Source organism: Mirounga angustirostris, unplaced genomic scaffold (assembly GCF_029215605.1).
Source record: "Mirounga angustirostris isolate CCGP_5_RB_7025 unplaced genomic scaffold, mMirAng1.0.hap1 SCAF_5, whole genome shotgun sequence".
Taxonomy (NCBI): domain Eukaryota; kingdom Metazoa; phylum Chordata; class Mammalia; order Carnivora; family Phocidae; genus Mirounga; species Mirounga angustirostris.
The window spans coordinates 101,408,337-101,423,161 of NW_026991713.1; the positions used below are offsets into that span (position 1 = coordinate 101,408,337).

Consider the following 14,825-nt stretch of genomic DNA (forward strand, 5'->3'; position numbering starts at 1 on the left):
TTCAGGTTACGTATGTAAATGTGAGGTGTAGCAGTAAGATTTACCATAGTGCTCGCTTCGGCAGCTCATAAACTAACATCGAAATAATACAGAAGATTATCATGGCCCCTGCACAAGGATGACACGCAAATTTGTGAAGAGTTCCATATTTTTGCTGGTTGAACTTGGCATTCAAGCATCGTGCACCTAGCACAATTTATGGCTCACATTATTATCTGGCAGACTGGTGTGCTGACACTCATTTCACCTGACCCAGATTCTAGTCCTGTGCACTGCCACCTGTGTGATGTTAAGTTAGTCATCACCAGGCCTACCTGTAAAATGAGGGCTCAGACAAAATGAACTCAGGTTGTCAGATTGTATTGTCTGTTTGTTTGTATGCAAAGTGTCTGAATATCCATGGCCCTCAGAGTTTTAGGGAGGGGGCAGGGAAAGGGAGGGAAGAGATGAATGTTAGTGGCTGCTGCACACCTGTGACATCTCACCAGTCTGCCAGGAACGGACTTGAGGAGGCAAGAGGCTGTCCACACAGAGAAAAAGAAAGAAAAAAAATTTACCATAATAGGTGTCAACAAATCAGTCTTGAAAAAACCAGAAAAACTACCGCAAGGCAAATCAGTATGTTGATAGCACAGAATGAAAGTTAGTTTTAAGAAGTTAGTATTGATGATATAAATATTAAGTGCCAACAATGGGAAGCAGTTTTTTCTCTTGGCATTCATGAAAGTTTAACTTCAGGATGTTTATGTAGATTTTTAAAAGTCAAAAAATTTTTTTTCTTTTTTTAGTTCTTCAGGTATAAGGTGGAAGAAAGGCAATTTGGTATGGTTGTTTGCTTCTGGAAAATAAATGAGATAACTAGGCATTAAAATTAGGGCTTTGCAGTTCGAGAGCTAAATGCTATCCTATTAGATATATGAAACTTTTTTTTTTCCCTACTCTTCCAGGTTATAGTTGATGTTTTGGCCACTGTCATGTCACTTTGCTGAGTGACATATGACTCCAAAGATGTGAACAAATCATATTCACGCTTCCAGCAATTAAAATTTTTTTTTTTTAAAGATTTTATTTATTTATTTTAGAGACAGAGCACAAGAGGGGGGAGCAGGAGCAGGAGAAGCAGACTCCCTGCTGAGCAGGGAGCCCGATGCGGGACTCGATCCTGGGACTCCAGGATCATGACCTGAGCCGAAGGCAGTTGCTTAACCAACTGAGCCACCCAGGCGCCCCTAAAATTTTTTTTTTTTAAGATTTTATTTATTTGACAGACAACGAGAGAGGGAACACAAGCAGGGGGAGTGGGAGAGGGAGAAACAGGCTTCCGCTGAGCAGGGAACCCGATGTGGGGCTCAATCCCAGGACCCCGGGATCATGACCTGAGGGACGCTTAATGACTGAGCCACCCAGGCGCCCTCAGCAATTAAAATCTTAATCATACTTTTTTTTTGACTTTTAGAACTTTTCTTAAACGTGTGTTTGAATTATTTGCTTCCTTAATAAATTCTGTCACTCTTAAAGGAGAATTTTAAAGTAGCCATCTTATTGTTGATGTTATACTTTGTTTTGGGGTTAGGTTAATAAAAATTATGAAGAAAATAATAAACTTATTTGGATTTCTTCAGCATTCTTGAATGATGCTAAGAAAGAAGGAATTGGAAGTGATCTATCTTTGATGAAGTAAATCTAAGATTTCTTTTGGTTTGTTTTACCATTCTATTACTAATAGTTCAGGCATTCATATCTACTGTTTTGGTTATTTGAAGAAGATTGCTAGTTATATATATATATTTTAAAGATTTTATTTATTTATTTGACAGAGAGAGAGACAGCGAGAGAGGGAACACAAGCAGGGGGAGTGGGAGAGGGAGAAGCAGGCTTCCCGCGGAGTAGGGAGCCCGATGCGGGGCTCAATCCCAGGACCCTGGGATCATGACCTGAGCCGAAGGCAGACGCTTAACGACTGAGCCACCCGCTAGTTATATTGTTTTGTATGTTAAAGCCCCAGACTTACTTTTTCAGTAATAAAAATAGCTTCTTTTCTCTGATCATAAAAATAATACTGAAAAATATAGATACGAAATCAAAATTTATTCCAAATCCTCCCATCTCTGAAAACTTTGCTATTCCATTGTTAACATTTTGTTGTTTCTCCATAATGAACATCTCTGTGCATACACGCATAAAATTTATACAAATGGGTGTTACATTGTGACCTTTTTTAGCCAACACATCTGCTGTATATTAAAGCCCTTTGTGTCTGAATCATTATTTTAATGCCTATATACTATTGTGTCTGTACTAGTTAATTTAACATCACAGAGTTAAAAATCTTCAAATTTATTTGATAGTACAATATGAATTAAAACTAAACATTGGGGCACCTGTGGGTGGCTCAGTCGGTGAAGCATCCGACTCTTGGTTTTGGCTCAGGTGATCCAAGGGTTGTGAGATCGAGTCCTGCATTAGGCTCCACTCAGTGCAGAGTCTGCTTAAGATTCTTTTTCCCTCTCTCTGCCCGCACTCCTCTCTTTGTCTCTCTCAAATAAATCTTAAAAAAACAACAACAAAACTAAACCTTTAATTCATTTGAATCAGAGATTTGAAAATAATTAGAAATTATGATAATTTTCTTTTCTTAGGTATATTATAACCTCAAACTACTTTGCATTTAGTTTTTAACCAGTGATTAAATGTAATTTGTCATTATACAAAATCTGGATGTTTTATTAGTATACTTAAATTTTAAGTCTCTTAGAGACCCAGCCTTTTTTAAAAAAGAGGAAATGTCCTTTAAAAAGTATTCCTTAGGAAGTTTCTTGAGTTTGAGTCTTCAAGACTTTAAAAACAAAAATGTGAAAAGAAAGAGAAGAATTAAAATAGACCCCAGTGTTAGATCTTAAAAGTAAGGACAAGGTTCCTAAGTGTTGATTCTGATACATTTATTTATTTAAAATATAGATTTCCAGGCCTTTTGCTTCATAAATATCTCTGGAGATGGAGTCCAGGAGCCTATATTTTAAACAAGCTTCTCTGGTGGTTCTGAGATAAACCAATTTGGGGATCTTTAGAATGTAGTACATCTAATTCTTAAACCAGTGTGTTGCTCATTTGCCATAGGGAATTCATGATTATTCTCTTGTCACCTTTGAGCTCAGTTGTGACAGAAGGGAAAATAAACAAGGGACCATTGGCTAAGTGCTTCTCAACCTTTTTTCTGCCTACCACACTTCAGGGTAGTGACATGTGCAGGCTCCTGCACGTAATGATCATTAACTTTGTCAGTGACCCTTAGTAGAAGGAATGTGTGTAGAGAAAAAAGTGTTTAAAATCTTAGATATGTTTATTTAAAAAAAACATCCTGGTGGGGCGCCTGGGTGGCTCAGTCGTTAAGCGTCTGCCTTCGGCTCAGGTCATGATCCCAGGGTCCTGGGATCGAGCCCTGTATCGGGCTCCCTGCTCCGCGGGAAGCCTGCTTCTCCCTCTCCCACTCCCCCTGCTTGTGTTCCCTCTCTCACTGTCTCTCTCTCTGTCAAATAAATAAATAAAATCTTAAAAAAAAAAAAAAATCCTGGTGATTTTGATATCTCCTCACCTTGAGAATCACTGATGTACGAGGTAAAATACTTAAATGACATATGACAGTAGGAGGGGGAAATAGGTTTTCTTCAGTTCACATTTATGTTCTCAGAAGGTGAAGTACAACACCAAAAGTTTATCATTCCTAAATATGAAATAATAGTAGATACATTCTGAAAGTTTTTGCAGTTTGGTGTTTAATTGTAAATATCAAGAGAGAAAAAAGGAGTTTGCTTTATTTAATCTTATGGGAAGGTACCAATGTAGCATAGGTCTTAAAAACTGTATCTGTATTTCAAGGGTAGATATTAGGTTTTTTGTTTGTAAAAATCAGATAGATAAATTTGGAGTAAGTACTGATAGTGTTTCAGTGCTCAAATATGAGGTACTTTGTATGCATTTAGACAGTTAAGCATCATAGTCTATCATACTTGAATATTATTCAGTCTCAAATATATTGTTGATAAAAATCAGTTTACTTACGTTTATCTGAAAAGTAGTTGAGCTGTAACTTCTTGTTATAAATATTGTGTAAAAATTACACATGAATAAACAATTCCCTTTAAAGTTTCTACCTTTCAAGAGTATATTGACAGTATGTGTGTGTATAAATGTAATGTGTATCAATATAAGTATATATATAATTTAAAGTGGATTTTGGTAGAAATTGAATTCAGATTACTAGATTTATCATTGAATTATCTAGCCTCCAGTATACCTTTCTGATGATCCTAAAAATGTGCCTTTCACTGAGATGGTTTTTATCATCAAGCAACTTGGAAATGCCCATTTTAACAAGGAAGATAATTATTGGTATATGTCTTTATTTTCAAATCATGAGGCAGCTAATTATGCCTATTCTTTGAAAACTGTGTGGATAAAAAGCAATGACAATATCCTTTGTAGTTATTAAACTACATTCAAGAGCAAAGTATTTGACTCTTCTGCAAAGAGTGTAGTGGGGACTCAGCACTTCAGTCCAGTGGAAGTGAAAGAGCCCACAGGACTATGATGCCAAAAAAACCATATGCACTGAAGGAGGGTGAACACAGCCTTATCTAGATTCCGCCCCTTGCCCTAATTAAGCAGCAGTGCTGGCAGGAATATATTCTTCCTGCACCCACTATAATTACCACGCAATCCTAAAATTGTATAACTTTGGTCCAAAAAGCGAAGGGTGCAATTTTAAAGTAAAGTGAGACACTGCAGAGAACTGAGAATGCTAATTAATAGATTATAGTGAGCCAACAGTGGGCCCTAATTAAACTCTGCATTCATTATACCCTCCAGAGCCCTCAGAGGTCAGACATTTTCCACTTTACAAAGAAGCCTGGTTTAATAGGATTTACAGTAATTAAACAAATTTCCCCATTCCAGTTTGAGACTGGGGATTTAGATGCATTCTAAATGTTTGATCTGATTGGGCCACAGAGGTTTGTTCTAGAATCCTATCAAATGTAAAAACACATTTGCTTAGAATTGCCTGATGTGTATGGTTCATTATTACAAAGTCCTTTTAGAAAATTGTTTCTAAAATAAATACCCAGCTGTTTTTACATCTCACACTCCTTTTGTAGTTACTGAACTTTCAAATACTGGTGGTTGGAGATACGGAACAATACATGTTTTAACAGGAAAGACCTTTTCTTTTTCTTAAATTGAGAATGAGGAAGGTTTTTAGTTTATATTTGCTGAAGAATAAAAGTTCAGCTGTGAGCTTGGTTGAATTGCAAAGCTAAGGCTTTGGATGATTTGTTTTATTTTATTCTAACCAACATTTAACAAGTTATTGTCATACTTCTTTTTTTTGATACTATGCCTTGTAATATTTCTATATGTTGAGCTTAGTTGAAGCTTAATTTTAAAAATAACTGTTTTAAAACACTTTCATTGGGATTTTCTTTGGTCAGAGTACATTCTATTCAGTATTACAGTGTGGTAAGTGAGTTTAATGTTTTATGTATTTTTTGTTGTTGTTGTTTTTGGAGTCTGATTTTATTCAGGATTTTGATTTTTGGGTTTTTATTTTATTTGTTTAGGGATCAAGAGAATTTCCAAGTTCAGAAATACAAAAAGATAAACTTACCCTATATAAATCTTTTTTTGGTCATTTGTTCTGTTAGCACACTGGTGGCTTTTAACATTTTTACAGTTTTAGGTTGTACCTTCATTTGTCACATGGTGAAAGCTATTATTTGAATTTAAATAAGCTTTTTCATGAGGTTGCTAATTGTTTCACTGTCATTTAAGTTGATCTTAAAATCTGGAATCTATGTCTTGGACTATTTGTTTAACTAGTTAATTTTGATAATTCTGTTTTAACATAGAGATGAATTATGAATGATAAAGCAGTGTATGGTGGATAACTCGGTATTATAATTTATTTTCCGGATAGATGTGATCTTTTTAGGTGTTTCAGAAATGAGCTATGTTAAAGGAACTAGGCAGGATGCCCTAAGAATATTAAATCAGAAGTAAAATAGATATGTACCTTTTGGGAAATTAACAATCATTATGAGAAGCAAAATTTGTTCATGTTTGGCTTCTACAAATTTAAGCTACCTATCCATTGGATCTTGTCACATACAAAGGTAATGTAGGTGGGTATGAGAAATTGGCTGCTTGCAGAGTTGCTAAGTTTGCTTTACCTGGAATATAGTGGAGTGCTATGAAAAATGATTCATTGAATCTCATAAAAAATGTGCAAGTATCTGACGGCTTATTTGTGAGGAAATAAGAATTTGCCAGAATATTGCAGCTTCTTCCCTCCACTCCCCCTTCTTGCATTTCACAGTGCAGTCTAGTGTGTGATTTCATCTCCGTGACAGTACTTTTTAGGGATTTGTTAATTTACAGCAACTTTGCAGATAGTAGCTTAAATATGAATTGGGAAACCCACTTTTTATTTTGTTGTGCAGAGGAAACCAGAAAATGAACTTAGTTTTTAGTTAATTAAGGGAGGACAAAGTTCCATTTCACTTTTTAAAATCATATTGCTCCTAGAACTTGACATCATATTATGGGTGCCCTATTTGCCCAGGGTGGAGGCCTCTAGAAAGCATGCTTTATAAGAAGTGGTTGAGGGAACTAAAGAAGAGGAGACTTGTGACATTTTAGTTATACTCTGTGTATTTAATGGGCAGCCATATAGAAGGAAGTTTTTTCTCTCTCTTTTTTTGGTGGGGTTGGGTGGGGAAGGCCAACATTAGAAAAATGAGTGCAGATAATAGGATTATGGATTTGGCTCCTGAGGGAAGATACTGCCATTTTCTAATAAAGGTACATCTATCTGATGGAAGAGTCAGTCTCAGAAAGTAATGCTTGACCATTACTAGAATTGGTTAGGGGGAGGCCAGAATGCCTCTGACAGTGGTGTGGGTGTTCTAAGTCTTTCAGCTTTTCAGAATGTCAGAAGTGGTGGGGAATAAAGTGGTACTTTGTGTAGAGCCATTTGGGGAGTCATCCTCCCCATCCTCCCACCTCCTTTATCCTCCCCTCCCTTGCTTCCTCCTTCTCTTCCTTCTTGACAGCTTTATTGAGATATAATTCAATTCATCCTTTAAAAGTGTGTAATTTTTTCTTAATCTGGGGTTTATTTGAAGAAGAATTTGAAGAAAGTAATAGGAAATTGCCCTAGGGATTTCTTGAGCAAGGAAATGAATGACATAACAAAAAATACTATTTAGGAGCAGCTTTTATTGCTGTCAGCAGAATGGATTGAAGCAAGGAAGGCGGGGAAAGCAATTGACTTTGTTGCAGAAGGCCTGGATTAATGTGGGTAATAGGAATGCGGAGGAAGGTGCACAATCGTGATATATTTTCAAAGAAATATTTGCATATAGACAATGATTGCAAGAGAGAAGACTGTGATGAACCATGGTATTGACATAGGGGAAATGTTTTGGCCATTGATGGAAAGTGGATAGAGATTAGAAAGTGGAACTATAAAGCATAAGCATTTAGAAATAAGGGACTAATGACTGTGACCTTAGGTACATGTACATAGATGTTATTATATGTATGCTTGTTAATGTTGGAAAATTTACTGCTCTTGTTACTACGTGTCTCTGCTTATGGGAGTAAGGAGTGGAGAGGGAGAGAGAAGCCATTAAATGGTACATCTTTTATATGTATTTTCTCACCAAGCTATTTTTGTATTTGTCTTCTTTGTTGTGGTATATTTCTTTGAAGGCAGACAGCTTGAGAGAGTCTCTCAATTCCTGAAAGTCACTATTCATTAAAAAAGGATAATAATGGTTTGTATTCCGGTGGTAAATGAACTTCGATAATAGATGTCTTTATTTTAGTTAGCAAGTTCATTGAAGATCATGTACCTTTGCATGATGAATTTGGAGTGAATTTGTCAAAAACAAAAATATTGCAGAAAATGTGCTTTCACTGAGGAAGTGATTAACTCTGTATTGGAAATGTTCTGTTCTTCCCTTATGGACAAGATTAGAAATGCTTTTTTGAACTGTATTTTTCTTTTTCTGTGTTGCCATATGCATCTCTGAAAATATTTTTCTTCCTGGAGTTGGGAGGTTTTTAACACAGATCTCTTCCTTTAATTTTTTCTTATTATTAGCAATAATGCTTATTGAAACTACCTCCTTTCTCTTTGTTCTGGCAGTCTTTCTTACCTAATAGGCTCATGGTAAGTTCTGTTACGTTTTGACATTGGTGGAGAATACGGGGTTGAAATGATACCTGTCTAGCTTAATTTAATCTTTGGAGACCTTGTGGGCTGAGAAGGTGAGAAATAGTTAAACTTTGATGTGCACACTGTACCATTCTTTAACAGCAGCTGGTGGCTTTTATACTTTCAGAGTTTGTGATATGCAGAGACCTATTTCACTTTGAAATCACCCTCGGATAACTCTTCCAGTCTTGGATGAGCCCTAAGGCACTTGTATGGTCCCCGTTAGCAGCAATTCTCAAATTTTTTGGCCTCAGGATGTTGTAAACTTGTAGAAATTATTGAGCCCCAAGTAGCTTTTGATATTTGCTATATTAGAGACTAAAATAGAAATTTATTTTATTTTTTTAAAGATTTTATTTATTTCTTTGACAGAGAGAGACACAGCAAAAGAGAGGGAACACAAGCAGGGGGAGTGGGAGGGGGAGAAGCAGGCTTCCCACTGAGCGGGGAGCCCGGTGCGGGGCTCGATCCCAGGACACTGGGACCATGACCTGAGCCGAAGGCAGATGCTTAACCCACTGAGCCACCCAGGCGCCCCTAAAATAGAAATTTAAAACAATTTTTTTTTTTTTAAAGATTCTATTTATTTGACAGAGAGAGATACAGTGAGAGAGGGAACACAAGCAGGGGGAGTGGGAGAGGGAGAAGCAGGCTTCCCACTGAGCAGGGAGCCCGATGCGGGGCTCGATCCCAGGATGCTGGGATCAGGACCTGAGCCGAAGGCAGACGCTTAACGACTGAGCCACCCAGGGGCCCCTAAAACAATTTATTAACATATTTAAAAATAATAAACACATTAAATGTTTACAAAAATGACATTTTTAATGGAAAATCGTTTTGTAAGTCTCATGTCTGGCTTAATAGAAGACAGCTGATTGTCATAACTGCTGCTTTCAATGATCTATTGCATTTTTTTGTTTTGGTTGAAGTATTTGAAGAAAATCAGGCCTCACGTAAATATGTGGTTGGAAAAAGCAGAAGTGCTTTAAAAGCCTTTTTAGGGGGAACCTGGATGGCTCATTCGGTTGACCATCTGACTCTTGATTTCAGTTCAGGTCATGATCTCAGGGTTGTAAGATCAAGCCCTGCATCAGGCTCCACGCTTAGCAGGGAGTCTGCTTGAGATTCTCTCTCTCTCTCTGCCCTTCCATCCTGCTCTCATGCATGCGCTCTTTCTCTCTAAATAAATAAATAAAAAAAATTTTTTAAAGCCTTTTTAGCTAATCATGGATATATTTTGAAACCACACCAAAATTTATTTTTTTGACACTTCATTGAAGTATGTTTTATATGCCATAAAACTCATTGATTTTAAGTGTACATGCAGTTCAATGACTTTTTTTTAGTAGATTTGCTGAGGTGTGCAGCCATAACCATAATCAAGTTTTGAACATTTTCATCAGCAAGTGGTAGTGGCAGTGTGGAATCTGAACTCTCATCAATGAGTTTTCCATAATTTGTTATGTTAAAATGAATTGGTCTGTCTTGTACTTTGAGCAGATCTTGTACATGTAGAGGATGTACATAAATATGTATGCTTTCTCCAACATTTGTAACATTGCGTAGTGGTCATTTGGAAAGTATAGGTTCATTGAATTATGAAGATCTTTCAAATGTTGCTGTATTTCATTAGACAAATTAAAAAATTTGCATTCATTAATATTCCTATCTCATTAGAAAAGTCTTTTAAGTTTTGGTTGGCTGTCAAGCTCACCAGATGGGAGATACAGGTTTTCCAAAATCCTAATTTTTGCTTGAAACTTCAAATTTTATCATTGGCAAGAAATATTGTCTGTTATTGTCTTTGAAGTGACATGTTTGTTTTGTTAATTTTTGAGAAAAATTGTCATATATGAGACTGAATAAATCATAGGTTATCAGTTCAGTCTTTTAAATTAAGATGTTGTTCACTGAGGTAACCATTGTATTTCAACATGCAGCAAAAGTGTTTTATGCCTCTTTGAAGATGTTACTTGAGCAAAGAGAGACCTGATGATGTGACTGGTGTAAAAATATTCCAGGCAAAAGGAACTAACGGTCCCAAGGCCTTAGGATCTTTTGACTATGATAAGAGGTTGCCACTAAGGGTCTTAACTAGATTATTCTTTAGCTAATGATGTTCCTCTTCTCCTATCTGTTCAATGTTGTAAAAAGATGTTCTAGTCTTTGACATCAGCAAGGCTTTTGCTTCTTTGCTATGGTTTAGGAAGGTACACTATTTCTTCAATGATAGTGAGTAATGGGAAAAGACTGGCTAAAACCTAATAGGCCAAAATTTAGCCTGCGCAATATTAAATAAAAGGAGAAAGCTTCACTGTTCTAGAAAGCCAAAAAAGTACTTCTTTTCTTTTTTTAAAAAAGATTTTATTTATTTATAAACAGAGAGCACTGGTGGGGGGAGGGGCAGCAGTAGAGGGAGAATCTCAAGCGGACTCCGGGGTGAGCACAGAGCCTGAGGCAGAGCTCAGTCTTATGACCCTGAGATCATGACCAGAGCTGAAATCCAGAGTTGGACGCTCAACTAACTGAGCCACCCAGGCACCTGAAAAGTACTTATTCAAGTTTTGGAGTGAGTTTATCCATGCATATTGAATAAAAAATTCTGCTTTGAGATCTTTGATAATGTTTTTTGGTTGTGCATTCTCAGATAATAACTGATTAAAGAGGTCACCCTTTTCCTGACAAGCTATGAAAGTGTTCATCTGTTATTGTTAGTTTTAATGTTTAGTATTTATTATTTTTGATTTAACAAATATTGAGTACCTTCTTTTTATCATTATATTTTTTCTGGTGAACTGCCCTAAGTAGAAATAAAGCTGAAAGCAATGTGAAAACTTTACAAGGTGGTGACTTGTTTTGAGTTTTTTGACTCCTGAATTAACATTAAAATTAAAGTAATTTAATGATTTAGAGGATATGTGCAAAGAATACATACATTTTCTCTTGGATTTTTTGAACATTGTCTTATTTTGTAGGGTAATATGGATATGAAGATAGTAGACTTTTAGAAATATGTAGTAACCCTTAGAAGAAGCATCGTGAAAGCAAGAGCAACAAGGTGAAAAAGGCCAAAAGAACCAGTGTTTTTTTTCTTGTTTGTTGATAGCATATATTTCTGACCTTAGAGTTTCCTTGGGAGGCTCTTAAATAGCCAGTAGTTATAGTTGGATAACTAGTAAGTATTCTCCTTATTGAGTGTTTTGTGGTAAGGATTCCTCTTTGTCTCATCAATTACCCAGTTTTTACTGTGAAGAAATTAAAAAAGGGAAAGGCTATATTGATCTATTTTTGGTTGGAATGGTGTTCACACTAATACTTAATTTTGTTCTCCTACTCTCTGGAAGCTGTTTAATATAACCATATCCATAGCCCTAAAAGAAGGAGGACCTAAGTTCTTTAAGAATCACCGTATACTTTAAAAATTATCCTTTTTTTTTTTAAACCGGCGAAAGATGGGTTTATTTGGGAATAGCAGAGAATTGCAATCCAGGACTGGCAAGCTATGGCAAAACCATAGACAAGTCCCCAAAATTATCTTGTTAACAGTGCTTGAACATTATAATTCATTGCCTTGAAAAAGAAGAGAGCAAATCATCTCGAATTTCTTGACATTAGGAATCTGTATTATCATTGCTTAACATTAGAAAGCATTGTAAAATTCTGAAAGAGAGAGAGCTCAGTTTTAAAGACTAAAAATATTGGCAGGCAATGCATATTATTAAGCCATTCTCATGGAAAATTTTATGTAACTTTTTTATTTATTTATTTTTTTTAAAGATTTTATTTATTTATTTGAGAGAGAGAGAATGAGAGACAGAGAGCATGAGAGGGAGGAGGGTCAGAGGGAGAAGCAGACTCCCTGCCGAGCAGTGAGCCCGATGCGGGACTCGATCCCAGGACTCCAGGATCATGACCTGAGCCGAAGGCAGTCGCTTAACCAACTGAGCCACCCAGGCGCCCCTTTATGTAACTTTTTTAGTTAAATATTTTTAAAAAATTTTTAATTCCAGTGTATTTAACATGCAATGTTACCTTAGTTTTAGGTGTACAATATAGTAATCCAAGAGTTCCACATTACTCAGTGCTCATCAGAAGTGTACTCTGTATCCCCTTCACCTAGTTCACCCGTCCCCCCACCCACACCTCCTCTCTAGTAACCATCAGTTTGTTCTCTAGAGTTAAGAGTCTGTTTCTTTTTTTTTTTTTAAGATTTTATTTATTTATTTGACAGAGAGAGACACAGCGAGAGAGGGAACACAAGCAGGGGGAGTGGGAGAGGGAGAAGCAGGCTTCCCGCTGAGCAGGGAGCCTGATGTGGGGCTTGATCCCAGGACCCCGGGATCATGACCTGAGCTGAAGGCAAACGCTTAACGACTGAGCCACCCAGGTGCCCCAAGAGTCCTTTTCTTGGTCTCTCTCTCTTATTTTTTTTAAAGAGAGAGAGAGCGTTGGGGGGAGGGTGGGACCGGGACCGGGGGGTGGGGGGGGGGAGAGAGAGAGAATCCCAAGCAGGCTCCCACTCAGCACCAAGCCCGGAACTGTGGTTCAGTCTCAAGACCATGAGATCATGACCTGAGCCAAAAACCAAGAGTCTGAGGCTTAACCAACTGAGCCACCCAGGTACCCCTCTCTTTTTTTTTAATGTAACTTTTTATTACTTAGTTTGTACTTGAGGAGTACAATATCTTTCCCCCTCCATCTCATTAAGCTTAAAATAAGGGATTATTTTAGAATGGTGAGCCCACAATTGTGCTGCCTTCTGCTAAAGTTACATTGTGTGTTATAGGCCTGTTAATTCTGTATGTTTCATTTTGATTTGGTTTTTAAATTCTCTGTATGGTAAAAAAAAAAAAAAGAAATTATGTATTTTTATTTTTTGATACTACTAGCATAAGATCTGAAGAGAGGTTGTCAGTGTTTTATTACACAATACACTTTTTTTTTTTTTTTGGCCCTGAAGCAGGGATTTGGACAAGATAACTTGTAAGTTTTCCTTCATGCTGTAAAATTTTGTGATGAAGGAACTTTGTTTTTCATTTTCATAGTATCTTAAAAGCATAACTGAAGGAATTATTTTTTCATTGTTTATATTGAGTTTTGCTTTTTTTTTTTTTAGATTTTATTTATTTATTAGAGAGCACGAGCAAGGGGAGGGGCAGAGGGAGAGGGACAAGCAGATTCTTCACTGAGCACAGAGCCCAACAAGGGGCTCAGTTCCAGGACCCTGAGATTATGACCTGAGCCTAAGTCAGACGCTTAACCGACTGAGCCACCAGGTGTCCCTGTATTGACTTTTTATTACACATTTTGTGAAATCTAGGAGGAGATGTATGTCTGTAATTCAGGTGTTTTCATTGTCAAAAATTATAAATAATGGTATGTTATAGATTATCTGGAGTAAAGAGTTTTGGACAGGCATCTATATATTTTTTTTCTTTGTATGCCAGTGTCATTGCTGTCATTGGTCTGAGATAATGGTATTAAAATGAAAGCAAAACCGCTTTGATTAATTGTTTACAGGTAAATATTTGTTTAAGCATTGTATTAAAAATATATATTTTTAGAGATTTTATTTATTTATTTGAGACAGAGAGCACAAGCAGAGGGAGAGGTGGAGGGCGAGGGAGTAGCAGGCTCCCCACTGAGCAGGGAGCCCAATGCAGGGCTTGATCACGGGACCTTGGGATCATGACCTGAGCCGAAGGCAGATGCTTAACCGACTGAGCCACCCAGGCGCCTCTAAAAATATTTTTTTACACAGTTGCATCCTGTGTGTTTGCTTTTTATAAACTTATTGGGAACAAAGTGAAAAGACTGTTGTATAGGATTGAAAATCTGAGAAGTTGGAAGAATATATTCAGAAAACATTCTTAATTTTGATTATCTTTCATAGATTTGATAACCTGAATAATTAGAACTTATTCTTGCCACATAGCTCTTCTTCATGGGCATAGAAATTTAGAATAGGTGCCAGGTTCTTAGGAGAGAAGTGTGCTTTAATGAGTGTTTCCAGTCTTCCCTGTGATTTCCTGGGGTATATTTCTTGTTTCTCTATGAAAGCCTGTTACCCATGGTACAGAGTGTTTTCAATAGATAAAGCAGATAAAAGAGAATCTATTTAAATGATGGTGGATAAATTCCTGATTTTCTCTTAGTATTTCTGGTAATAGGTACTAATTTTCAAGATGAGGTGTATTGGTTCTCATTTATTGGAAAGTTGTGCTAACATTGGCTGCTAGAATAGCTTGGAGGCAGAAGGTGTTTTTTGGATTAAGGTTAGAGAGGGCTTAGGGTTGTTAGATATCCTGCAATGCTTAGGATGGCCTTGCATATTTAAAAGCTCTCCCACATTCCATGATTTTCAAATGTCTTGCCAGAAATTTGTGTAGATGAAATACCTGTTTATAAGATCCTAACTACATAAATGTGCATAAATACATTAGCATTTTTGAATGGCTTCAATATATGCTGAATTTTATAGCAGTGGGAGTACTGTGTAAGTTGATGGAAGATTGTGTTTTGTTTGGAACCTTATCTAGATTTTTCTTAC

The 14,825-nt window shown here is 36.7% G+C and overlaps 1 protein-coding gene and 1 non-coding gene across 8 annotated transcripts in view; both read left to right on the plus strand.

Annotated features, from left to right (window-relative positions):
* The window catches only part of ERC1 (ELKS/RAB6-interacting/CAST family member 1), a 555,561-nt gene that overhangs the window by 43,767 nt on the left and 496,969 nt on the right, over positions 1–14,825 (plus strand). The window lies entirely within an intron of this gene.
* On the plus strand, positions 49–153 carry LOC123845073 (U6 spliceosomal RNA). Its single transcript, XR_006790920.1, has one exon. It is a non-coding gene; the product is annotated as a U6 spliceosomal RNA (small nuclear RNA).